The sequence below is a fragment of the Gopherus flavomarginatus genome, chromosome 17, assembly GCF_025201925.1.
Source record: "Gopherus flavomarginatus isolate rGopFla2 chromosome 17, rGopFla2.mat.asm, whole genome shotgun sequence".
Taxonomy (NCBI): Eukaryota; Metazoa; Chordata; order Testudines; family Testudinidae; genus Gopherus; species Gopherus flavomarginatus.
Window position 1 is genome coordinate 22,015,219 of NC_066633.1, and position 26,079 is coordinate 22,041,297.

The following is a 26,079-nucleotide window of genomic DNA, read 5'->3' on the forward strand; positions in this document are numbered from 1 at the left end:
ATGGTGGTGAAGCCGAGGGTTATGGCAATACGGCCGTGCAGTAACGTGGGCGAGCTCTGGATACAACTCACTGATTCCAAACTGCTGTAAAGTGCTGGGGAAGGGGCTTTAAAAAAAACGTTATCTCCAACTGCTCCCCAAGCCAGCTCTCCTGAGTGGGCTGATTTCTTGCAGCTAGTCACAGCAGAGGTGGCTTCTGAGAAGAGATGGGGAGGAGAGGGAAGCAGTTTCATGGGATCAGTTCAGGGAGGCACTCCATGTGTGAGGGTCAACATGGAGGAAGTGCAGAGGTGGCCGTTGGAGGAGCGGCCCAACAGGATAACATGTGAAAAGGAGGTTTGGGCCCTAAACTGCTTGACATGAGCTGAGCACCGAACCCTATGGCGATAAGCAGTGAGGAGATCAGCCCCCTCCCAGTTATCAGCACTAGAGCTTCTCTGGATCATTTTAAAGCTGTGTCCATCTCTCCTGCAAAGCCCATTTCTCAGAGTGGAGCAATTTTGGAGCATGTGGTGTGGGCCCAACAGACATAACAATGACCCAAACTCTTACAACCTTTCTGGAAAAATACAAATATAAATAACCAGCTAAATGGCAAACTGCCCTGTTTTATGTTGAGCTGGGGCCTCCAGTAAAAAGCAGCAGCAGATTCATTCCCATCAGTCTGAGCCAGCAGCAGTTACAATACTGGATCCTTCAAACGCGAGAGCAAAGGTAAAGGCTTGTTTCCTTTCCTGTAACTGAGACCAGCTGAAGGTTCTGTCCAAGAAAATAAAACTTCATTGTCGGGGCCAGAGTTTCCAAACAGAGCGAGAGGATCACTTCAGCAGATCCTTTGGTTTGGAGACTCGTTCTGCCTTTCCTGTGCTCTCCCTGCACTGAGAACTACAGCCGCTGGCAGGTGGGCAACTGCCTGGTGTGGGGGTGGTGCAGGGTCCCAAGACCAGCACCACCATAGCCTTTACGCCGGTGGGATTTGCCTGGCAGCACATAATTCAATGGCCTTCTGTGTGAAGGGGGACAAGAGATCCTCCAGGATGAAAGGTGGGACAGCATGTTTCTACATTGCAACCATCCAAGTAGGTGAAAATTTGGGCCTCAGCAGGACCATGTCCCTTTAACACACTATGGGAGAGGCCTGAAGATGTACACTTTGGTCAAAGCTCCCACGGGACGGCACAGCCATGGGCTCTGAAAACAGCACTCGCTGTGGCGTTTGACTAGGGACATTTCGTGTCATTTATTTATTATATAGCATCTGAGCACTTCAAGATACTAATGAGTCATATCCTCATCTTAACTCTGCATAGGTGAGAAGTAGTATTATCCCTCCTGTACAGATGAGGAACTAACTGATATACAGAGAAATTGTGACTTGTCCAAGACACACAAGATGTCTGTGGCAGAGCCAGCTCTCCTGTCCCCCTGTCAATCAATCTGCACAACTCTCCTGTGCATCAGGCACTCTATGAGCCCCATTAACAGAAGAGGACGCTGAGATCGTGAGTATAAGTGACCTGGCCAAAGCCACAGAGGCAGTCACAGCGCCAGAGCTGAGTTAGAACCTGGGAGACATGAGTCTCTGTCCTGTGCTTAGATCACTCGAGCCTCTCGCCCCTGGACAAACCATCCTCTACTAGTTAGTCTGTAGAAAGTGTGACCTCTGGATCCCCAGATTCAGTTAGAAGACTGGTTTTCTTGTTTTTCTAAACAAACCTGGCTCACTCTGTAATTGGAAAGGGTCAAGCTCCCTCCCCTCACTCATTTCTGAATTGTCTAATGCATGACCTTTTCATTGCTAGAATTGTGTTATCAGGAAACTGCTACTATTTTTAACTCTTAAAGCTGCTAGGCACTGTGCCTTTCCCCTCAGCCGCTGATTAGAGGTTTCCTTGGAAAGACAATATTATTCCAATCTGAGAAATTTTATTTCTGAATTTGTGCAAATATAAGTTATAAGACATTAACTGCATTTCACATTTTGTGCAAATGGCAGAAACAGGCAATTCATGTGCAAGATGGGGGCTAGCCAAGGATTTTGATAAAATAAACCCTTTTTTAATTTAAATGCTAATGCACTGAATTAAAATTTAATAACTGAGGAAATTGAAAAGCCGAGCAGGAATATTGGAAATAAATCCAAGCAGAAACAGCTGAAATTAAAAATTCTAGAGAGTGGGAGGATAGCTGCTAAGCTGTCTCATATGATTACATTTTTCTTTTTTCTTTTTTTTTCCCCAGAATGGAGGGTGGAAAAAATCCTATCTGTGGCCGGCTGTAGGGCTGTAAATCGAAAGTGTTGTGATTTATTGCTTAATTTTCCTGAGGGAAAAAGGCTTTCTTTAATGCTGAAATATTTCATAAATTTCAAGCCAGCATAAATTCTTAATTTAAAAGTTGAAAAGGTCACATTTAGTGCACTGGTGCAATTCTGAAATCTTAAAGGAATAGCAAACAAAAATTGCTATTTTATTTATTTTTAAATTCTTAATGTGAAATTTTGTTAGTGGAGATTTATCTCAGTTATTAAAAGCAGAGGCATTTCTGGGGTTCTGATGACTGGAGCAGACTATTAGAAATGAAGTGATAAAGATTTAATTCAATTATAAACTTTTTTCTTTTTTTTTTTTTAAGTCACTTGAGGAATTTTTGGCAAAAAATTTCCTCCCCCCATTGCTTGGGAAAAGCCAGAACGGAGGAGTTGACAATGTTACTGCTTCTGTTAGATCTCCAATCTTTTGTGAACGCTGATATGTTCATTTGTTATACAGCTGTTCAGCTACAGAAAGGCTGTCAGAGCTCCCATAATTCAAAGCAATCAATCAAAAATTAATGATTTGTCATGCTTACACAATGGAAAAAAAGGGTGTATGGGAGCCTGCAACTGGTAGATTGCTCAAACCTTCAGGGCATTTTCTAGAAAATTACATCCATGCCCAAAAAGGAGTCTTAATATGCAGCAGGGAACTGTGGGAGTGCTAGGACATTGCAGCCATCTAAAGCACCCAATAGAGAGGGGACAATCCATGTTTCCATCTGTCTGAAAAGCTTAATTTAAAACATCCTCACAAAGGACACTATACTCTCCAGTCCCGGATCAAAGGGAGGTGACGGGGGACCTTTAATTAAAAGTCCATATTAAAAAATGTTTACTGAGGGTACAGTTTGCCTGGACAAGCACTCAAAAGTCAAGAAATGCAAAAGCTGTAGCTGAACACACAACCTTAACTCTGCTCCCTTGGGCATATGTATTACAGTACCTGCTTGTACCAATGTAACTACTGTTCAAAAATTAAAAGGCACTGATCCTGGGAACGCTTACACGTAAGGGGGGACATGAGAGCAGTCTTCAAATATTTGAAAGGCTGCCATAAAAAAGACTAAGAAAAGTTGTTCTCTCTTGCCACAGAGGGCAGGAGAAGAGGCAATGGGTTCAAACTACAGCACAGCAGATTTAGATGAAGTCTCAGGAAAAACTTTCTAGTTGTAAGAACAGTAGGACAATGGAACACGCTGGGAAGGGGGTTTATGGAAGCTCCTTCACTGGAGGTATTCAAAAGGAGGCTGGAGCCATCTGCCTTTGGTGGTTTAAACACAACAAATCCTGCCTCTTGGTAGGGGGTTAGACTAGGTGACCTCTGCGGTGACCTCCTTCTAACCCTATGATTCTATCAGTAACTGCAAGCAAACCGAAGCCACACTGCACTCACTGTGACTGCTCACGTGTGTAAGTGGGCATACGCGTTTGCAGGTTTGGGGCCCAACACAGGATTAAAAAAAAATCATTATCTTAGGCCCCAAATCTGTAAAACTGTACACATAGGCTTAAGTATATGCACTGCAAGTTCTCTCACTGAAATGAAGAGATTAATTTGTAATGTCAAGTACATGCACAAATCTCTTCAAGACTGGTGCCGCGTGTGTGTGTGTGTGTGTGTGTGTATATTACCTAAGAAAATAGGTACATGTATAGTAATATCAATTGTTTTTCTTAAACACTTATACTACAGAGCTCATCATCATAATGCCATAATATAGCTTTAGTGATATACTTCTTTTATAAAAAATACATTTTCTCGTTAGACAGTATGCATTATAATTATTTTGCCACTGAAAATGAGCAGGTATTTACGCCCTTTGGACACCAATACACCTTTCAAAAAGCTGTTGCTAAGGGAAATACCCTTATAGAGTTGTACGAGAAATGTGGATATTCTAATATTTCATGTTTTGCAGTGGTTGTTTTTTTTTTTTTTGTTATGCCTGTGTGTTACTTTCTCTCTCATCTTCAAACTTAATGCAGACGTTACTTTGCAAAGAATCATGTATGTAATTCATTTACAATCCTTTTCATATTTGTATTTAGAACTGAGTGAATAATTCACAATAAATACATTACTTGATTACTTTAACCTCTTTCTGTTTCTGGTGCATTACTGCAAGAATGCAGAGGCACTTCTGGCCAGAATATGCTTGCGTGCAAATTTAAAATTCAATCTTCACAGATATTTCAGTGGAACTACTTGTATACCTATAGTTAAAAACATTCAGAAGTGCTTGCAGGATCAGGGCCTATATCTCATACAGACAAGAGAGAAAAAGGAGGAAGGGCTGTTGCATAATACAATTTTATTAATTATTTATTCGTTTAATTTTACTTACATTCCTTTTCTGTTTGCGTGGTTTAGACCTTGCCTACTCGTGCATTTTGTACTTTAACCCTTATAGAGTTTTTTGTGTCCTTTTCATAACTAATGTTCATGGACTCCCCTTTCTTCCCTGACCTCACTAGTGCACACTAACAAAACGCAAGACAGAGATCTAAGGTTATAGAAAGAACTCTGTGTAATCTGAGAAACAGTAAACGACCATGCACTCAAGTCTATCATAATCACATACATAGAGTAGAACCTGAGAATTACGAAGACCTCGGGAATGGAGGTTATCCGTAACTCTGAACAAAACAGTTGTTCTTTCAAAAGTTTACAAGTGAGCATTGACTTAATACAGCTTTGAAACTTTACTATGCAGAAGAAAATTGCTTTTTTCCCCTCAATTTTTTAGTAGTTTGCTCTGTACTCTATTTGCCCTTTTTTTTTTGGTCTCTGCTGCTGCCTGATTGGGTACTTCCAGTTCCAGATGAGGCGTGTGATTGAGTGGTCAGTTCGTAACTCTGGTGTTCATAACTCTGAGGTTGTCCTGTACAACGCAACCTTAACTTTAGCATTTCCTGTCTTTTGAAGGCCTCACTGCAGAGCCTGACACCCCAATCCTTCGTTGTGTAGCCTGCAAGCAGACTGTGTACTCACACAGATTCCCACGGACGTCAATGGGGCCCCCTCATGGGACAGAAGCCCACCCCATGCTACACAACACAAGAGTGGGGCTCTAATGTTTTCTCCTTCTATGGAATTTTAGAATTGCTTCTCTTTTTTTAAAAAAAGAAACACAACTGATGAACTAAAATGTTTTTTTCAAAAAAGCAAAACCAGAAAGCAAGGGCTCTAATCTAGAAAGTTTACTGGTTCTTCTCAAACAAAGATGCTACCTGGAGATGAGTTCGTACTTAAGACAGTGTCTCTCGGGTGATCCATTTTGTTTAATATGGAGAAAATTGTCCTAATAGCATATTACAACGCACTGACAACCTGCTGCTGACGAAAACCCCTCAACTGGACTTCTTTAGTGAGATTCCATTCTGACCTAAACACTGAGCCAAGTCTGAAGAATATTAATCTTGGAGTTTTAAATTTATGACAGTTTAAATTAGCACTTTATCATGAAGGGTACCTTGCTTTACAACAATAAATCAGAAATCTTCAACTCAGTATGCCTGCTGATACATTTTCAAACATTTGTAAATATTGGACAAAAGTGTTCCACAGCTTGGCTTTACTTAGACTGTAAATTCTTTGGGGTAGGGGCTAGATCCCTGAGCATATACAAAATTTGTATCCGCATCCAATCCACTATCTGCAAACATGGTCCACAAATGAAGATATCCTCAGATTTGCAGGGCTCTAGATATAAAATTTGGATCTGCATCCATCCATGATCCAAACATGGTCCATGGATACCTGCAGATTTGCAGGGCTCTAGTAGAGTCATCTTTTGCTTGGATAGCACCTAGCACAATGAGGCTTGGGTCAAGGACTACGGCTTCTAAGCACAATGGTAATACAAAGAATAAAAGCAGGAGGAAATAGCAGGTATCTTTTGCAATCTGAGGTAAAATCTTCAGAAGTACCTAAGGGCCAGATTTTAAAGGCATTTAGGCAGCTAATTCCCATTGAAATCAGTGGCAGTTAGGCACCTAAATACCTTTGAAAATCTGGCCCTAAATGATATGAGAACCTAAGTTCCATTTTCAGAAGTGACTTAGGCACTGGGACTCTACGGGTACGTCCACACTGCAAAGAAAAACCCGCAGCACTGAGTCTCAGAGCCTGGGACAACTGATTCAGGCTCATGGAGCTCGGTCTGCGGGGACAAAAATAGCAGCGTAGACACTCAGGTGCAGGCTGGAGCCTGGACGACAAGGTGCCTTCCCGCCCCCTTGCTGGGTTTCAGAGAGTGGGCTCCAGCCTGAGCTGGAATGTCTACACTGGCATTTTTAGCACTGTCGCCAAAGCCAGTTGACCCGGCTCTGAGACTCAGCATCGCGAGTTTTTCTTTGCAGTGTTGACATACCCTTAGTCTCATTAAAAACCACCTGTGAACGCTGGATTTAGGCACCGAACATCTTATCTCATGGCTCCAGTTAGTACAAACGGGGCCTGCTACACAACACATGGGGAAAGGACTAAAGCAAGAGCCACTTGTGTTTCATTCATGCCCCATTAAAGAACAATTCTGAATATCACATACGCCACGTACGCCCGCAATGTATCAGCGTCTCACTGCACAGCAACCTGCATCTATGAATGTTGCTCTATTATTCTGAAAAATATCAGAAGTTTTTAAAAAACATAATTCCCCATCAGAGCCCCCAAGAAGAGACTCTGTGAAGTAAACAGGCCGAGTCTAACAGTTTACAACATTATGAAGTGGGGGTGTGGGGTTCACATCATCCAGCACCCCCCAGGGCATTTTGTGCCACCTTTTCACTTTAATTGATGACTAATCTCTCTAAAAGGGCTGCCTCTGCCTCCAGCCCAGTCCCAGGTTCTGCATCTTGATGTGGATTTTATTCCTTCATCCAGATGACCAAATCAGGGTGTCTGCAGTGGTAGAAAGGAAATAAACCTATGACCGACTGTTGTGAAGCCGAAGGTTGTTAAGTGGAGTCAGTCTATTACTGAGTGGCTCTTTGCTGCCTCACACTGGCCTGTCTAACCACTGGGGACAGGGGACAGTCCTCTCCTGTTCTCTGGAGCTGCCTGTCCTTTTCCTTCAACCTTTCCCCCCCAGTGACCTATTACTGAGGGTCCTTCTTCTGTTCCTCTGAGCGTGTCTGAGGAGACTCACAGAAGATGAGGCTCACACAGAGAGGGAGCAGGCCCGGGACAGAAAGCAGGCATCAGAGCTCCATCTCTCATGCTAAGGCACCCCATGCCTCCAGCCACAGTCAGAGGATACGCAAGGTAGAGAACCAGGGATGGGAAGCTGTAACCAAAGATGAACCATTACTGGACTGAATGAAAGCTGATGGCAGAACTCCCATAGGGGTGTCAGATCCACTCCCATGAGTTCTATTACAACTCCAGCACTAGGTGTCAGGGACACTGGCCCCACCATGAATGCCTCATTGGGGTGAAGCTATGCAGAGGCTAACAGGAGGCTGGAAACTATTTATCTATTACATCTAAAAAAAAACAACACAAAAAAACCCCTACATTAAAGAATGTTACGGTTGCAAAGCCAAGCACTCAGAAGTTAGAAATACTAGACTCAAGCTTGCCCAAGCAAACTTTATTTGCCCCCATCCATAGGCATTATGGTACAGTCTGTAATTACACAATCACATACTATTTTTCCACAGCAACTGAAAACAGGGTCTTAAATGGAAAATGTCAAGCAACTTTAACTATAATCATTCCTGAGCCTGAGCCACTTGTAATTAATAACTTTAGGGCAACAAGAAATGCAGAAAGTATTCTTGTTTAAAGACACTGACAGTTTCCCAATTCATTTTCACTAAAAAACAAAAACACATCCAAACAACCCCCAGCATTAAAAAGCATCTCCAGAACGTAAGAATTCACATCTGCACCCATGCCTCTCTTTCAGCCCTCGTTCCCCTTTTGTCAGCCATGGAGACAGAACACCTACCAAGGAGAACACTCCCAACTCTCTCAAACGCTGCATGTCACAAGCATCGCCTAAATCACCCGTGCAAATGCAACTGCCGTATTGTTATCCCAGCCCACCTGAAAGCTTGTGATATCCATCACTCACTAGAGAAGGAAATTACAGGAATGTTCTGTATGGGTCTTGAGCTGGTTTAAACCCATACAGCTTCACAGGCTTCAATGGAGCTCCACTGACGCATTGGCCATCAGCGTCATTCGGTATGCCACTGTCATCTAGCTCCGATGGGCCCAGTGCACAATGTACACAAGATAAATGATCACAGCTGAGTCTCTTCATTCTTCTTCCCTTAAACCTTATACCAGAACTTCAGCTGTGAACTGCAGCCTCAACAAGCCTGTGGACACCTCACATGGATTTCCCTTGACATAACTATAAATATCTTTCATAAGAGGTCTGCAATTCTTCCCCCACCATAGGGTCCCTGCCCCCGGTCAAAAAAATACCATAGAAAAGGGAAATCTGAAAACGTGAGACCACTGCCTTAGATATTCCCTGAGAGACTTCAACTCCTGTGAGACCCTCAGCCAAGAAGCCTATGGAACCAGTGTCATCTCTTTTCCTTTTACACTCACAAGGGCTCCTTTAAATTTCCCCTCAGTATACATGCCAGTCCACTAATCATGCAGTAACTGCTCATAATGTTATTACAATCCTTGCTTCTGATCATTCTGCCATTAAGATAAGTTAGTGCTGACCTCTCCCTTATGGGGGCACATTGACAAGAGGCAGTTGGAGGATATTAGTGGGCAGCCTTTCAAATATTAGTTACAAAGTCAATGTGAATATCTGGGGAATCCGTCCTCTCTACTAAGCTTGTTCTCTTGCCACTAAAGCAAACAGAGAATGTTTCAAGCAGTGAGATCGTTGCTGCTTCCGGAGGCAGTGAGAAAAACTCTACATTAAAAAATAACCCACCATAATGAAAATAAAGGGACTGAAAAAAGAAGACCCAAACCCCCCCTTCTCTGACAAGGAAGGGGCCAGAGCCCCATTTTAATCCAGGGACGAGCTTTCAGAACAAGGGCAGAATGAACACTTGGCAATGATGGCGAAGGTATAAATCAGAAAAATATTAGGGAAAAACAGAAGCCATGAAACCCGACCCAGCGGCAGAATTGGGCCACCACACTTTCAGACCTGGAGGTAAGGAAATCTATACCACCTCCTAATGAAAAACTACTCTGTGTAGAAATAAACTCATGCTGCTATCCACTCACAGTCCTCCCTCTAACACATGGCTAACTTACAGATTATCCCTGTGATTAGCATAATAATTAGATGTATTGAAAATAAGACAGTGGCAGCTGGTTTATTATTATTTTTTAAGTACCAATTCCTGTCCTGCACTGGGACAGTCTCTCCCTGGTCAGAGGGACAGCTCCCAACCATCTTCATTCCTGATGGCCTCTCATCATAACAAGTTGGGGACTGACAACACCATCCATTACATTCCTCCATAAAGCAGCATCTACTGCACCACTACAGAAAGTACACATTAAACACCCTTTAGAATCACATAGACTGATCTTTAGTGCAAAACAGCAGGACCAACACAGGGCTATAGTTGTTCCTGGGGATATGTGTTATTAAAACCCAGCGACAGCACGGAAAGTCTTATTTTAACATTTAGATCTTGGATGTTCACAAGGAATTGTCAAGGTGACTTTAATCCAAAGTGATACATCTGTTTCCAACCCCTACATGTGTAGGACACTGAATATTTTTACACTTAATGCCGCACTTGGGGACACAATGCCGCACTTGGCAATTCTCCAGCAGTGTGCACATTTGCATGTACAATCCGTGCTTGTTTGCACACACATATTATCTATTAAATGGCTACATCACCTATTTGAATACATAAATCCAATTTACACATGCAAATAAAGCCCTATTTGAGTAGGCATCTGTCATAAAATCAGCGGCCATAAACCAAGCTTCGGGATTGCAAAATAATATCAACTCCGTCAGTGTGATTCTGCATTCGGCCTAGCATGCAGGCTTCACAGGGAAAGAGTGAAGGGTTTAAGATGCCCAAAGCCTGCTCTGTTATGTAGCAGTACACTAATGGGTCTCACCTGCATACCCAGCCTTCCAGGACAGATGAAAAACCAAAGACCTGGAATCCTTACTATGCTCAAACCAGAAAATCCAAACCATTTGCAGCCTCTTATCAGAAATTGTTAAGATTGTGAGGGAAAGTTAGGCCTCGTGTCACGTAGGGCTATGTCCATGCTACAAAGTTTGGTTGACGCAAGTTATGTCAGGATACAGCTGGCGAAGTTTGTGTCGGTGCCACGCATACTCACCAGGGACACTTGTGTCAGTGTAGCACTGGAATAAAGGCTAGTGTGCCGGGGTAAGTATCCCAGTGTGCCTCGCACCGCTGTCCTTCACAATCTCTTTCGGGGCATTTTTGCAGTACTTTGTGGCATAGTATCAAGTCACCTAGGGATTTCTCTCAGAGTTAGAGGGTCAAGTTCTTATTATGTCACCTTCTACATCCCACAATACAGTTCATATCCCATCATTTGTGCATCTGTGAGGCGCTTTTCAGAGTCTGCCATCTCACTGCCAGAAGCATGGAGCCTGCAGAGCTGAGCCCAGTTATTTTGTGCTTTGCTAATACAGCATGCTTGATTCTCCACTATTTGCACAATTGGAGGCAGTACTGCTGATTGAGATTGTGATAAGGATAGTATGGAGATGTTTGAGCACAATAACTGGAGACTTATGGACAGAGTGAACAATAATGCCAGGCCACTGCTGCTGGCATTCCTGAAGCAGCTCCACATGGTGGTGCACCATTTCTGGGCCCAAGAAACGAACATCAATTGGTGGGATTGCATAGGAATGCAGGCTTGGGACAACGCGGAGTGGCTGTAAAACTTTCAGATGTGAAAGGCCCATGTTCCTGCCCTCCAATGCAGAGACACCAAAATCAGACCGGCATCAACTGTGGAGAAGCGAGCAACGATCACATTACCGAAATTTGCAACACCAAATTGCTACCAACCAGTCAGTTCAAAAACATTTTGGATTTGGAAAATCCACAACGGGAGCCGTTGTGATGGTGGAAGGCCATTAAACGTCGCCTGCTACACAGGGCTGTGACTCTTGGCAACATACAGGAAACAGCGGATGGATTTGGGGTTCCCAAACTGCAGTGGAGCAATAGATGGTGCACACATCCCCGTTTTGGCACCAGCCCACCTGGCCACAAAGCACATAAACAAAAAGAGGCACTTTTCTATGCTTCGTCAAGCTCTAGTGGATCACTAGAGATATTTCACTGACATCACAGTGGGTTCGGTAAGAGAAGCCGTAGGATGCTCGATTTAAAAAACAAATAAAGAAAAAAAAGCAGCAAGCAGAGACATTTTTTCCCGACCAGCAGATTATCATTGGTGATGTTTAAAAGCCAACAGTGATTCTGGGGGATGCAGCCTACCCCTTGGGGGTAGGCATATGCTAGCCACTTCAACAGTACCAAGGAAAGAATCAACTACCAGCCCAACAGGTGCAAAATTTGCAAAAAACAAAATGGCTGTTGAATATGCTTTAGGTAGACTGATGGGATGCCGACATTGTTTATTCACTATATAGGATCTCACTGAGAAAAACATCCCAGTGGTTACAGCTGCATGTTATGCACTACATAATACCTGTGAGGGAAAAGTGGGGAAAGCATGGACAGACAAAGTAGATCAGCTGTCTGTTGCATCTGAACAGCCAGACACAAGGACTACTAGAAGAGCCAACCGTGGAGCTATGCAGTTGAGTGAGGCTTTAAAGGAGCCTGTTAACAGTGGGCAACAGAGATCTCTTAAGTACAAGAAATAGCATCTCTCTTGTGTACTGTAGAATATATATTGCTATGGATTCTGTAATACTTGGTGTAAATTTACAAAAGTGGTTGGGTCTTTGCCTCTTATTATGTATTCTGCAATGTGTGGTGTGAGTTAATAAAGATACTCTTGACTTTCCAAAAATAGTGCTTTATTGTGTGCAAATCAGCAGTTATAAAAATTTAAGTGTAAACATACACATAAAAGGTTAAAAAATAAACCTTTACCAACACTCTTAAGGATGAACACAGTTTACAATCCCAAGTGAAAGCAGAAGAAAACATTTATGTCCATGCAATGGAGTCCATTGTGGCTACATTCCCTCCCCTCCCTCCCCAATCTGTAGTTTTCAGAGGTCAGTATATATGTAGCTACGGTTCCTCTTGCTGATGCCACCATGGAGTGGCAGGGGTAAGGATGTAGACCATGGAGCCACATGGAATGTTGAGGGTGAAAGGAACATGACCATGGAGTTCTCCAAGGCTGCAAAGGCTTCTGAATCTGGGATCTTTGGACTTGTAGATCAACATTGGTCTGCAACATTTTCATTTGTTACCTGCCCAAAACTGTTAGGTCCTGGTACATTTCCCTCTAAGCCCTTTGAACACAGCCTGAAGCAACTGTGACACAGAGGATCTCACGGGACATATCCTCCTTAGTCGTCTTCTTTCTCATGATCAGGGTGAACCCTCAAGGCCCCCATGTCAGACGCTGCTGATATAAACAGACAGATGCACCATTATATTTACAGTCACAACGGAAAAGGAAAGAAAAGTCTCAAAACTCCCTTATTTCCAATAATAATACCCGTAATAAGAAACACTTATTGACAGTAGCTTTGGAGCACCTCTCTACAGCACTGCTCTCCAGTTCCACACCTGGTGAGTGCAACCTGGCTGGGAGGAGGGAGGATGGCCTGTTGCGGGTAGCTACAGAGTTGGCTCCCTCCCTAAGCACAATGCAAGGGTACTGAATATTGGTGCTATTTTCCACAGGCAGTGGGGATTTGGGCTGATATCTCAATCCTGAGAGTAATAAAGGCCAGGAGAACACAGCTACCACTGGCCCTCCCAAAGCCACTTCGGCCCACATGCCGCTAGCGTGTTTACTGCAATGGTGCCTGCCGAATTCATCATGGAGTGGCATGAGAAAGTGTCCTATCACAGAGGAAAAATCCCTAGAAACCTTTTGGAGAGGATTGCAGAGCACCTCCATGGAAGTTTCATCGAAATCTCGCAAAAGGATAAAAGAGACATCCCTGTTCTCATAAACGGAGTACTTTGCATGGCCCCTCCCACACAACCTTTTTTAGAACGTATTCCCCAACTTTTTATCTTCTAACCTTGCACCGGTAAAACAATGAAAAGCAGACACCGGTCTTAACTTGCGAATGAGCCTGGCACCATTTTTAAATGTGGAACAAAGGCGGGAGGAAGGGGAACGGGGCGGGAGATGAGGTTTGAGGAAAAGGAAAAGTTTTTTAAAAATCATCTTAAGGAATAATTCATGGACACACTTACCCGACCTCCCCTCCTCTTTGTCATTGGGCTGGACTCCAGTCGCCTTCTGGGACTGGTTAGCCTCTTGAGGCATTTCAAACAGTTCCTGGCTTGCAGCACAGTTACAGTCCCCCAAAATGTCTCCACTCTCCTCCTCCTTGCTGTTCACGGCAGGGGTATCCGTTCTGGGCTTCTCCAAGGTATCTAAAGTGATCTGTGGGGAGAGGGTGGGGTCTCTGCCAGGTATGGCACGCAGTTTGTTGTAAAAGCAGCAGCTCTGTGAGGCAGCACCAGACCTATAATTGCCCTCCGTGGTTTTGCGGTATCCTTTGTGAAGTTCCTTCGCTTTCACGTTGCCTGCTTCTGACTCCTGTCATGTCCCTTTGCCTGCATCTCCCATGCAAACTGCTTGTAAACGTCAATGTCTCTATGGTGGGCTTGCCTCTTCTCCCCATAGGCCCAGGCGATCCAATGCTTCCTACCTACTCCAGGCAAGAGCATGTCCAGTAGCGTTCTGTGAGTGTGGATCTGGCATGACTGGATGCACACAACAAAGGTGAATTGGTAGGTGTGTTCAGTGTGTTCACCAAGGTAGGTAATCAGGATGAAGCATTTCAAAAGCACAAGGGGTGGGAGGGCTTAAAGACGGTAGTGGGCTTCTGGTCTCTGTGACTCCTGGGCAGTGGAGCTCCGCACTGTTAATAGGAGACGGGAATTGTGGAACAGGTGCTGGAGGACTGTGAGGGTTGACACAAGTAATGCAGTGTCTATATTCATGCTGTGTCAGCCTAAGTAGGTCGACTGGGGGTCTGCACCACTCGGGGAGGTAATGTCACTGTAATGGGCCACCCACATCGGCCAGAGACAAATCTGAGTATAGACACATGCACAAATAGAGGGATGCAAATAGACTTATGTTGACTTTACTTTGTATTATAGACCAGACCTAGGTCTTGGAGCTGAAAGTCCCATGCCACCAGGCTGCAGAGACAAGTTTCTCAGTGCATGCCAGCTACTTATGCTCTCCATTGATCCCACTTTGGGTGTGATTAGAGAAGTAGACAAATTCATCTTCATTAAGTCTAGAGGCCTATGTGGAGTGGAGTATCTTAGGTGCATACAGGACTTTGTTTCCTGGGAGCTCAGCAAGCCCATTTTGATTATTACCATTCTTTTTACAAACAAACCTTCTGCTAGATCAGATCTGCCTCACAAGATCATCTTGTGCAATTGATCTACCTGTGTGTACCCAGAGTTCAAACTGCTGGCTGCACCCCTGGGAAAGATATACTAAAGGAAAATTTCTCTCTTACACTCTGTTGCTTACAACATGCAACACAATGAAGCCCTGATCTCACTGAGGTCTCTACAAGCTTCTGTAATAAAAATAAATAATAATAAAGAAACCGACAAGGAGGTTGATGTAACTAAAGAGTGTAAAGGACAGACACACCAGAATGCACTGGAAAACCTGGGCTGGGAATATTTTTCCATAAACTCACTTCCTTTGACTAACCCAGGGAATATCTCCATGCCAAATTTAAACTTTCTTTGTATTGGCTTAAGTGTATTTTTCTTTGAACTGTTTTCTGCTATTGAAAACAGCTGGACCATTTTTGCTCAAGCTTTCCCTAACTTCAGGCTCTTAGTTTTGAAGATTTTGGCTTATCCAGACACACAAAATTCACAATAACTTTGTTAATGTATTGAACGTTTAAATGAACTTCCGTTCTCAGAAGTGAAGCAATTTTGTTTTGAAGTGCCAAAGATTTTATGCCACTAACAGAAAAGATCTTAATCAAAATGAAATTTTAGTCTCTGGTGCTGCAAACACTTATAAACATGCAGTTGCGCTGAAGTCAATGGGCCCTCTCGTGACTATTTTTATGTACTTGTTTAAATGTTGGTAGCATGATGGCTTCCAATTTTCAATATTTTGTTTTTTTGCCTTTAGCAGTTTTGTGAAATTCAAACAAGATACCCTACCACAAGTGGCATTTTAGAAAAAACAGGATTTAGAAGATATTTCATAACAAATTTTAATTTAAAGTCACAGGTGCTGGTTTCCAACTTTCCCTGGGGGTGCTCAACCCCAGACCCTACTTAGCCCCAAGCCATGTCCCCACTCCACCCCTTCCCCAAGCTCCCATCCCCCCTCTTCCCGCCCTGCCCTCTTCCTGCCCCCTTCTCCACCCCATTCCACCCCCTCTCCCAGGCTCAGCCAGCCCTCGCTCCTCCCTGCCAGTGCCTCCTGCATGCCATGGAACAGGGAGGGCAGGAGGCACTGGGGGCGGGGAAGTTTGGCTGCTGCTGAGTGCTAAGCACCAGCTAATTTTTTTCATGAGTGTTCTAGCCCTAACACAAATGTTCAATTAGTTTTAGAAAGCCTCAACCTGATTTAAATCAATGTGGTCTTTTTTAAATCATGAGATTTAAATCATAAATTAAATTAGTGATTTAAATTGCCTTAATTTAAAATTGTTCCACCCTGGTTAAATAAGCAATAGAAAAAGGCAAAATTTATTCCTTTCGGTCTCATGCTGCTCTTCCTAGTTTCTGAAAGAGAAGAGCAATAAATGTTCACGTGGAGAACTTTGCACACACACACACACACACACAAGTCCATTATCAACTACTTCCTCACACAGTACAAAAGCAGGCAAATAATATGACCAGGCCATAGAGCAGATTTACCTGACTCAAGCAGTAACAATAGACAGTTTGAGTTTTATAGTGAAACAAATGGTATAAACGACTAAGATACGACAAATGGCATTTTTATAGAGGGAACGTATGTGGATGGAAAAGCAGTTAATTTTTAAAATTACTTTTAACTTGGGGGAGGGAAAGGAAAGTCACATGATTGTATTTCACAAATAATCCCATGTCTCTGGGTTTCCAGTTTCACTGGAAACTTCAGGGAAAACTGCCTATGACAGGATTTAAAAACTAAAAATTTCCCAGCTAATAAAACAAACATATCCAACAAGCTATAAATGCATGAGAAAAATTTAAATAAGGGCTTGTCTACATGCAGATTGTACCTAAAGGTATGTTGTTAAACCCAATTTAGTACAAAACAGTTTTGGTTTAAACTGGGCTGTGACATTATGAGTATAATATAATATCTCATTGAAAGGTGACAGGGCCAGAAAGAGTTAATTAATTCACTGACTGACCTGACCCATGGGTTAACCTTAAGGACTGGTTAGGAAGTAAATGAATAGAGCTTTGAAATGCAAGTCTGCATTGTTAGAGATCTCAAGGGTAGGTGTTTGCTCAGGTCTTGTGATGTAAGCAAACAAGTCTTGTCTACTGCTATAACTTTAATTCAAAGATCAAAAAAGGAATATTAACATTTATGATGATACTTATAGACAATAACACTATTTTACTTATGTCTCTTTGAAGGCTGTGGTAACCTGTATCTGAACTGTTTAATGGATAGATTACCCTGTGCTAATTGCCAGGATGTTTGAAAGAAGGAGAATTAAGCCTATTGTTTTCTCAGGCCTAAAGGCTGCTGGAAATGTATAAGAACCCTGAGACAAGATCCTAGTTCATTTCAGATCTGCTTTGGGTTTCAAGAGCGGGAAACCTTAAGCCACAAGGATTGAGATCCCCAGTCACTGACTGGAGCCACTCTGAATATGGACATTGGACTGTAACCTATGGACTATTTCTAAAAGGACTTTTGGCAACTACAAGCTCACCTCTGCTATGTATCTGAACCTCAAGAATTGAATTCAAGTCTGTCTGTATATTGATCTTTTAACCAACACACTCTCTCTTTTCTTTTTTAATAAATTATAGCTTAGTTAACAAGAATTGGCTGTAGTGTGTATTTTGGGTAAGATCTAAGTTATAATTGTACCTGGGTACGTGGCTGATCCTTTGGGATTGAAAGAACTTTTTCTTTTACATAAGATAAGATACGATTCTCAGTAATCATCATCATATCTGACAGGCGTGTCTGGACAGAGACCTGAGGCTGCGCACCTTAAGGGAACTGCGTTGTTTGGACTTCTGAGTAACCAGTGAGGTACTACAGAAGCTGTTTTGTGCTGGCTTAGTAAATCTAAGTATTGGAATAACCACCAGTGTCTGGGGTTTGTCTGCCCCGTTTTGTTTGCAGTTCACCCTGACTGAGTGACCTCAGTGGGCTCCTACAGGCAGCACTGTCACAGGCGTAAAATCAACTGGGAACAGTTTAAGTTAAATCAAAATTAGCCATCCTTTAATCAAAATAAGAGCATCCCTCCACACATAGAGGTTTGCACCAGTTTATCTAAACCAATTTAACTAAACTTGTGCAAATTTGTGTGTGGATAACCCCAATAATGGACTTGTTATGGACTTCCTGCCCTAAACTGGTTGAGTATCTGGGTGACTTCATTATCCATGTGAAAACCACATTTCTAGAGAGCCGAGCATGTTATCAGAGCTCAGCTGGCCATATACTGAATCATGGGTTTGTGCTGGGATAGAAGAAAAAATGAGGGTGTGAGTGGAAACGAGCACTTGTCTTGAAGAGCTCATTATCCTGCTTTCATTAGAGGGCACCGTTCAAAACTATGCTGGTCTTTCCTCTGAGGCTGGGTTTCAGATAGCTCTGCGGGTATGCCTACAATGGAGTTGGAAGTGTCATGTGCAGCTTGGGTAAAAAGTCAGAAACAGTTAATTAAAAACAGTTTAAAATAGAAGGTGTATCCCCAGCGACACAGCTGGCAGGAGGGACTAGCCACATCAATATGTATCCAAGGTCTCAGATGGGATCGTATTTGGATGACTAGCCCATCCAGCTGCTGACACCACTGGGGCTACACTTTATTTTTCGTGTGCTCGCTTGATCAGAGCTAGTGCAGGTAGGTCTACTCAAGTAGAAAATTACACCTCCAGCTCTAGTGTAGACATCCTCTTAGGAAGAATGCTGGTCAGCTACTGAAGCACTGTAACAGTGACCTGGTGTGTGACATTACACATTTTGAACTCAACTACTGATATTGATGGGCTGTAAAAAAAACAACCCTTCCCTCAACTGAGCCAGTCTTACCTCTTCTGGAGCTTGCTGCAAGACCCACTTTTTCATGTAGGCATATTCCTAATGGGTGAGTGGGCCTTGCCTGGCTCCTGAACGCTGAGGACACTCAGCTCTCGATTTCTGTTTTCTCAGACCCATAGAGTGCAGTTCACTAGATTTTCCAGTCTCTGGCTGAGACTGACGATTGGATGAGAGCCACCTGGCTGAGACCCAGACTAGATACAACAGAGATAAAGTTGTTGGACTGTAGCAAGCAACTGGAGGAGATGGCAGAGGTGGTATCTATTGCCCACAATTTTTGTAATTCAAGTTTTCTAGCTGGGGTTTCTGATGGATCCTCCAAGGCTTCAGCTGCTGTGGCCAGGAGTGTTAATCTCTATCTATAGAGACACCAGACGGTGCTGAGGTAATATCTTTGTCTGGACAAGCTGCTGTCGGTGAAGGGGAGAGAAAGAGAGAGAGAAGCTTTCCAGTTTACACAGAGCACTTCTTCAGGTCTGGACCCTGTGAAAGCTCAAAAGCTTGGTTCTTTCCCCAGAAGAAAGATCCAATGAAAGATCCAATGGTCCAATGAAAGATACCTCCCCCATCTTGTCTCTCTAATGTCCTAGAACAAACATGACTACAACAACACTGCATCTCTCTATCTATGACCAGTAAGGAAGCTGCAATTCTTCTTTTCAATCCTTACCTCAACAGTTATCCAGGTCTTGTCACCTCCAGACCAGATTACAACAATGCTCTGTACTTGGGGATGACACTTATAGATCAATGGGGAAATTCGACAAGTGCAGAATGTAGCTGTCTGCTTACTTCATGGTGTTATTTGCATGAAGCACAGAACACTCGTACCCTATAGAGTTCAGGCTTCCAAAAGGTTTCCAAAACATCTCCAGATGTAGTTCAGGTGGCTGGGTTATACTTTTAAAGCCCTCCAATGAGTTCACCTCTTTAACCTAGTGCTTTCCTTATGTGATATCATGACAGTTGAGATGCACTGCACACGTCAAGCTGACAATCAGTAGGATGTAGCTGTTTGTGTGCTGGGAGTAGGGCCCTTTCAGATGACAGCCCTCAACCTAGGAACATGTTCCAACCCCTTATATCCTGGTTATAGGTAACTGAATCCATTATATAGCCTGACACACCAGTAATTTCATCTGAGACAAAAGCAAAAAACTCCCAGTGAAAACCATTTGACTCTTGGTAAAAGCAGCCTGGACTCAGAAAGTTGGTCACCACTGTTGTGATAATCGAGCCTACACATTTACCCTAATTGTGAGCTCAACTGTAAGATGCGAATGAAAGTTCATAAAATGTCACAATAACCTAGAACTGATGGCAAAAGGTACAAAAGCAAGACAAAAAGAGTGAATCAGTCCAAGAGTGAAAAAGGCCTCCTGATATAATCAAGGACTATGGTAAGATTATGTCACGTAAACAAGAAAAGTGCAGGACTAGCAATCAATAGATCAAAATTGGTGTTTTGGAAATTATGCCTAATTGATGAACAAAATAACGAGATGACAGGCCATTCCGCCCATCACTCCTATTCGGGAACTTTAAAGTAAGATTTTGGAGGGAGGAAATTAGAAGACAAAGTAGCTGTCTGCCAGCAACCACTGTAACGAGCTTCACCATCTTGGCTGTCAAGCCCAACATCTCCTGAGACCCCAGGATCCACTGTTATCATTGGGCCTTTGTCATCCTGATCCTAAGAGATAACCAGACCAGACCAGGCCGCAGAGAGGGACCTAGATGATATCACCACCTCCACCAGCTTTGGCTAAATCCCAACCACCACCCGGGATGTGAGATTTCATCTTCCAACACCCTCTTCCCCTTGTGTCCATTTCCTTCCCCCACCTTATTTCTTCTCTTTCCCATCCTTCTACTGTTGCCTTCGGTCTAAAAAGAGTCTGGCTTAGCTGGCCAAGACTACATTTTGCAACACTGTGCCCAGAAATGCAGCAAAAAGCAACGCTCTGAACAGCCCGATGCTGGTACAAGTCACCAAGTCTCAGACTGGGTGTTACGATCATGTGCCATGCCTGTGTTTTTCTAGAAGTAGGGCTGCAAGTCAGAGTCAATCACGGAGACAGAAGCTGGATTTTCTCTTTTCTGTTCTTCTCTCTCCCCTTTCATGTGTGTTTGCCTTGTTTTGTCTTCTAGGAAACGGAATCGGACTTTAACAATAATAGAAAAACAGCATCTCCAGCCCATCTCTACTAACTTCTCTCTTCTCCAAAAGGCCAGTTATTGACATCTTTGATACTACTGGAGAGACTGTCAAACAAGAGTGGTTTTCCTTCTTAAAAGCTGTCTCCAGTCAAAGGGAACAAGAGAAAATAAAAGCCTCATTTAACACTTTACATTTCAAATGCTTTAAATGTGTGTCTATCTTTCCAACATTAAACAGTGTTAACAAGGTTAGGGGTATGTCTCTGTATGCCATACCCCTAACTTTGTAACACTGTTTAATGTTGGAAGGTGATAGGGTCACATTAATACCTTTGACTCCTTGGGCCCATATATTCCATCTAAAGTAATAAAACATCACCTGTAGCAGATTCACTGACCAGAACTGCAAGGAACAGTAATAAACTAGTTCCTGGAAGAAATCTTCACAGAACTAGAAATTTAAATCTGTGGAGAACATGCCATGCAGTGCAGAGCAGCTACCTCAATTCATGCCGGAGGTGGCTGTATTTCAGTGGTGAGCCACACAATCCCTATGTCATTTTGTATTTCTAAAAAGTTTGGAAAGTGCTTTGGGGTCCTCCATAACTAATACTCCACTATAGAAACACACCATATTTCTATTGTTTAGTTTAAATCAGAAGTAGATAATGAAAAACTAAGCATTTGACAAACATATGAAAATCCAAAGAAGGAAATTTATATCTAGAGTTAAAAACCTACGTGGTTTGAGAAATTACCCACTGCGTGGATGCACGTTAGACCACAATTAAATGGCGCTAAGTTAAAAGAGTACAAGAATGGCCTAGCGTGTGACCATGTGAGCAGGGAGTTGGACTAGATAACCTCCTGAGGTCTCTTCCAACCCTAATATTCTATTATTCTATGTCTCCCTCTATCAGCAGCTCTGGCATCACAGGACTAAATAAGATGTAGTTACAATGCAAAAAGGTAACTAGCAGATGCAAAAATAAAATAAGTGAAAATTCATGTGACAGTCCCCACAGGGCTACCAAGCCTGGAGATACAAGGGTAAGCAAACGTGTGAGAATCATTAAATATTTTGTACGTTGATAGCATTGCAAGGAGTGCAGAAGGGAAAAAAAATGTGATTTGCTTTACAGCCTCTAAGTTCAAAGATAGGCAACACAAGGAAGCACAATCCCCCTTGGCTACTGAAGCAAACGAGAACATAGAACCACTTGCCAAACAAGAGAGTACAGTATGTCTGCAGAGGTTTCCACGTTAAAGGAGTCTTCTTGTCTTAAAGAGTTTAGAAACGGGCTAACAGAGAGAAACTAAACAAACCTTTAACAATGGAAGTTTAAACTAGAGGATGTTGCTTTCCTGCTCTCTTTTTCTGTCTGTCTGGTTTTATCAACAGGGTGGAATGATGGTAGTTTTCATTTGGAAAGGGAAAAAGACAGTCAAACTAAACAGAGCTCCACAGACGAAGATGGGGGAGGGGAGGCACATAAAGCAGGACTTTTTTTTTCTCCCAAACTTAAAAAGGCACAATAATTACAGAGGAAAAAAATATGGTCTAAGAAAGACTACCAAAAACAAAAAAAATATGAAGGAAAAAGAAAAGGTTGGGGAAAAAACAGACAGACTGAAAGAAGAAATCTTAGAAATTCTTATTGCAAAATAACTCCTGGCCAGCCAACCGCAAACACTATAAATATCACAAGATCAACTCTTCAAGTAGATATAAATAAACAAAAAAACCTCTGAGATTTAAAAACAAAAAAATTCAGAGGCTCTCTGACAGCAAGGAAGGATGGATTTGCCTGTTTCCTTCAGAGCTGATGTCATTTGAAAAATGAAGGAACAGCAAAAAGAAAAACTGTTAAATCTGTTGTCACTCTCTTGAAAAATCAAACAATTCTGCTGGTATATTTTTTCCTCCTTATTTCTAAATACATGTGCATGAACACAGGATCTTTGCTGCTCAGCTGTTTCTGTTGCCGATTCTCCATATGCAGCTATAACCTGTGTCTGTGACCTCACGATCATCTCCCCTGCTTCTATCAGTGATTCATCAATACAGCTCAGTGACATTTTTCGGATGAATAGTTTATTCACAGAAAAATGCAGTTTTGGTCCACCACAACCTGTAATAAATTGTTCCAGTGGATAATTACCTTCACTGTTAAGAAATTGAACCTTATTCACAGTCTGAATTTGTCTAGCTTCAAGGCTGAAGGATGGGTTCCCCAGAAACTCCATCCTTCTCTACCATGGCTCAGATGGAGCTGAGTTTCCCTGGAGACCTAAATGTGGAATCGGAGGGGAAGGGGGCTGTTATAGAAGTGGCTACAGGGGGAGAGAGATGGGCCCAAAGACCTCTCACTGCACTCTCTGGCATTGGCAGAATCCACAGCATGTCTAATGTCCTCCATCTGTGACCTGCAGGGAAGCAGAGGGGAAGGAGGCAGCTGAGCTTCACAGTTAGAGGCTAGTGTAAGCTATCGTGACTGGTGCAATCCCACCTAGATCAGGTCGTGAAGGAAACTGCTCTCTGCCACAGAGCCAGGGACTCCTGAATGAGACACTTATTAGCGGAGTGGGAGGTGTGTGTGTGTGGGCGGTTGCAGGAAAGACAAACCCTTCCTTCGCCTCTGCAGGGGCGCCAGCTGCTGCAAGCACCGCATCAGGGCAGTGGAGCTGAGGGGACAATCTCCCCAAAAATCCAGTGCTGCCTTGGGGCACAGCTGGAAATTAGACAAACATATTGTTGAACCAAACTACTAGTCTGAAAACTTCAAATACTGTTTGGAATTTCCCTCTACGACAGGGAGGGCTGGCAGAGACACTGGTCACGTGGGCGGCAGATAAAACTGAAGTGAACTTCAAGGGGACAAGGCATTCATCTATTGCCAGCGACTGGCAGGTCTGGTGCTACCCTCACACTGCAAACAGGATGACACACCCATTATAACAGATCTATGGATCTTAGCAGAAAGATTAAATCAGTTGATGGACTTTCTCTTCTTCTGAGTCTGCTGCTGGAAGAGGTGGCCCAGCAGTGACTTAAATCATAGAATCTCAGGGTTGGAAGGGACCTCAGGAGGTATCTAGTCCAACCCCCTGCTCAAAGCTGGACCAATTCCCAACTAAATCATTCCAGCCAGGGCTTTGTCAAGCCTGACCTTAAAAACCTCTAAGGAAGGAGATCCCACCACCTCCCTAGGGAACCCATTCCACTGCTTCACTACCCTCCTAGTGAATTTTTTTTTCACCTAACATCCAACCTAAACCTCCCCTACTGCAACTTGAGACCATTGCTCCTTGTTCTGTCATCTGATACCAGTGAGAACAGTCTAGATCCATCCTCTTTGGATCCCCCTTTCAGGTAGTTGAAATTCCCCCTCATTCTTCTCTTCTGCAGACTAAACAATCCCAGTTCCCTCAGCCTCTCCTCATAAGTCATATGCTCCAGCCCCCTAATCACTTTTGTTACCCTCTGCTGGACTCTTTCCAACTTTTCTATATCCTTCTTGTAGTGTGGGGCCCAAAACTGGACACAGTACTCCAGATGAGGGCTCACCAGTGTCGAATAGAGGGGAATGATCATGTCCCTCGATCTGCTGGCAATGCCCCTACTTATACAGCCCAAAATGCTATTAGCCTTCTTGGCAACAAGGGCACACTGTTGACTCATATCCAGCTTCTCGTCCACTGTAACCCCTAGGTCCTTTTCTGCAGAACTGCTATCTAGACATTCGGTCCCTAGTCTGTAAAAGTGAATGGGATTCTTCCATCCCAAGTGCAGAACTTTGCACTTGTCCTTGTTGAACTTCATAAGATTTCTTTTGGCCCAGTCCTCTAATTTGTCTAGGTCTCTCTGTATCCTATCCCTACTCTCCAGCGTAACTACCACTCCTCCCAGTTTAGTGTCTTCTGCAAACTTGCTGAGGGTGCAATCCACACTATCCTCCAGATCATTAATGAAGATATTGAACAAAACCAGCCCAAGGACCAACCCTTGGGGCACTCCGCTTGATACTGGCTGCTAACTAGACATGGAACCATTGATCACTACTGTTGAGCCTGATGATCTAGCCAACTTTCTATCCACCTTATAGTCCATTCATCCAGCCCATACTTCTTTAACTTGCTGGCAAGAATACTGTGGGACCTGTTGCCTCTTACTACTTACTGCTAAAGAGGGATACAGGATGCCCCCCTAAGATGCATGAGATGCAGAGTCCCAAGAGGCCACATGCTTTGCTTGATATATATATTCAAAGAGTTTGAAGCAGCAGATTGTGATAATGAAACAATCAAACATGCATACAAATAGGCAAAAGGAGTCTAAAAAGGCAGCTGCTGAGACAAGAATGGAGGCTGAAAAGGAAACAAAGAGGAAGATGGAGGAAGATGACAGTAGGAAATTGGTTTTTGGGTTGGAAAAAACAAAGTGAAACACAAGAAATGAAGAACTTTTTGTAAGATGGAAGGGAACTGTGTAGTGACTAACCCTAAAGTGGTGGTAGAAGAATGGAAATTTTTTTTTCAAAACCTGTTAAAATAAGGAGAGAGAATTGTAAGTGCAAGCACCATCAACAATTATAGGGAAGCCTCAGAAGGTATCAATCTCCGTAGAGATAGGACAAGGGTTCTCAAACTGGGGGTCGGAACCCCTCAGGGGGTCGCGAGGTTATTACATGGGGGGGTCACAAGCTGTCAGCCTCCACCCCAAACCCCGCTTTGCCTCCAGCATTTATAATGGTGTTAAATGTATAAGGGGAGTTGCACTCAGAGGCTTGCTATGTGAAAGGGGTCACCAGTTCAAAAGTCTGAGAACCCCTGAGATAGAAGAAGCATTGAATAAGATGAAGCATGGTAAAGCAGCTGGTGAAGACGAGATAACTGTTGATGTGATCAAGGTACCTGCAGATACTGGAGTAACATGGCTTCATATATTATGTCTTTGCTAATATCACACAAGCACATCAGAAAACTGGAGAATGGGACTGATTGGGCCCCTTTGGAAGGATAAGAGTGATGTAAATGATCCAAACTCCTATCTGGGGTCACCCTGCTAAGTCAGCCTCTCAAAGTCTTAAAGTTATCTATGTAGTATTTATTGATCTTGAGAAAGCGTACGACTTGGTTCAGCAAGAGCTGGTGTTTGGATTATGAGATGGGGTAGGAGGGGGAAGTAAAAAAGAGG

General features: G+C 43.1%; 1 protein-coding gene across 1 annotated transcript in view; it reads right to left on the reverse strand.

The window, feature by feature from the left end:
- The window catches only part of ZNF618 (zinc finger protein 618), a 292,476-nt gene that overhangs the window by 145,186 nt on the left and 121,211 nt on the right, over positions 1-26,079 (reverse strand).